At 50.6% G+C, this 1,913-nt stretch overlaps 1 non-coding gene across 1 annotated transcript; it reads right to left on the minus strand.

The window, feature by feature from the left end:
* Positions 1-598: 598 nt before the first annotated feature.
* Positions 599-734, minus strand: LOC115872577. Its single transcript, XR_004047938.1, has one exon. It is a non-coding gene; the product is annotated as a small nucleolar RNA SNORA71 (small nucleolar RNA).
* Between the last annotated feature and the right edge of the window lie 1,179 nt (positions 735-1,913).

A 1,913-nucleotide genomic window follows, 5' to 3' on the forward strand; every position in this document is an offset into this window, starting at 1 on the left:
AGACAATCACCGATGAGGAGCAAACAATGAATGTGGGAGGGAAAGGAAGCATTAGAACCGATTGTGAGCTGTGTATACAACTCTTTTTTTTTTTTTTTTCGAAACTGGTAGTTTATTTTACATTTGATCACATACCAAACAAAAAAAGTGATGCAGGTCTAAGTAGGGAGATGATACGGTTGGCTACTGGCAGGACTCCCCAGCCTCCATTTCCCAGGGCAGGGGCCTGTGGCCCTGCTTTGAAAGGGCCACTGAAGACGCGCCAATTCTGGGCTCTCAGGCCTTCCTCTCACCCCTCTCCTGCAGAGCGGACAGGTGTCCCATGTTGGGCTGAGGTGACGGGGTAAGGGTCTCGTGATGCTGCACGGTGGCAACAATCCCACTCTCCACACTTGCTTGTTCCAGTGCCGGAGATCAACTCCAAATAACCCGGAGAGCGTCCGTTGTCCATGTTTCTGTCTCCGTGGAGTCTGCTTCAATGATCCACTGCTCAGGGAGCGGTGCTCCAAGAAGCTTTCTCTTGGAAAGGCTTCCGCCGTCACCACAGAATTCTTCTCGGCTCCCGATGCCCCCGGTGCCGGCAGGAGAGAAGTAGAACTGCGTGAAAACACCGGCATTTGCAGGGACAGGTACGCCGAACCCTCCAAACACGGGAAACGGCTGTCCGCAATCGCTCTCCCTGCATCGTTGATGACCAGGACACGGGCAGTCCGAGGCCACTTTCGAATGCAGGTCTATACAACTCTTTTAAAAGCGATTTCACTATGGAAGCTATGATATGTGATTACTGTATCAAGAAAACTACTTGAAAAAAAGCAAGAAACCGAACTTGACCAATGGTTACCATGCATGCCGGGGGAGAGCTGTTTTGGCTTGGGGGGCATAGACTTTATGTTGATGGTGGTGGAATAATTTGGGAAAATATGTCAATGATGGTTGTACAACACGAAGAGTATAATGAATGGCACTGAATCGTGCATGCAGAAGGTGTTGAATTGGAGGTCGTGTCTATTTTGCCACAATTAAAAAAAACACATGAGTAACAATGAATACAAGGAAGAAGAAAATGTTCGAGAATTGATCGAGGTAATGATTGTACAAGTCTTCTTGAGGAATGAAGCATTGAATTGTCTGACATGTGGATGGAGTGCCCATAGAACTGTTTCCTAAAAAAAGAAAATGACTGGGCGGAGGGACAAAGGGGAGTAGGAGAAGGGGCGGTGTGAATTCAAATGGATGAGTTCAAACAAAAGATGTATAAACCGTTCCCTTTACAGCTGATGATCGATCGGGCTGGAGTGGAGAACATATCCTTGCTTGGCCTTGTCCCCGGTTCCCTCCCCTCCTCCTGAAGGCATCCTCGCAGTGTGACTTTCTCGCCAGGCTCAGCCTGGAGGGAATCAGATGGAAGGCAGCCCGTCCTTATTTCCTGATCTCTCTGCCTCCACTTGGATGGTTTCTGTGTAGATGGGAGAGGGCAGGAGTTGGGAAAGCTGTGGGGGACAAGGGTCCCCCCTTTATCTTTACTCACGCTCAGGAAGGAAAGGGGGGAAGGTGGTCAGCTTTAAACTTGGTTGCTGGGACAACCAGAGGCCCCGCTGCCACCCTCCATAGGACAATTGCTCCGCGGGCTTTGCAGACTGTGTGTGGACATCTGCACGGGAGCGGACGGCCTCCCCTCCCCCACCCCCCACCCCCCCAGCAGCCGGTCGGTGAGCAACCCACTGCTTACCTGTGTACGGTCATTTAAAAAAAAGGGTTTCTCAATTCACTCTGGTCCCACCCACTTTTCCTTATTCGTCCTGATGTGGACAAGGGGAACTTTGTTCTCACTGTGCCCCCAGGGCACAAGAATGCCAGCATCTCTCTCTAGCAATCAAAGAGCGAGACACGAGGCCTGTTCTCTCCCTACC

The sequence above is a fragment of the Echinops telfairi genome, unplaced genomic scaffold, assembly GCF_000313985.2.
Source record: "Echinops telfairi isolate 266 unplaced genomic scaffold, ASM31398v2 ScPeMD7_7425;HRSCAF=8463, whole genome shotgun sequence".
Classification (NCBI taxonomy): Eukaryota; Metazoa; Chordata; class Mammalia; order Afrosoricida; family Tenrecidae; genus Echinops; species Echinops telfairi.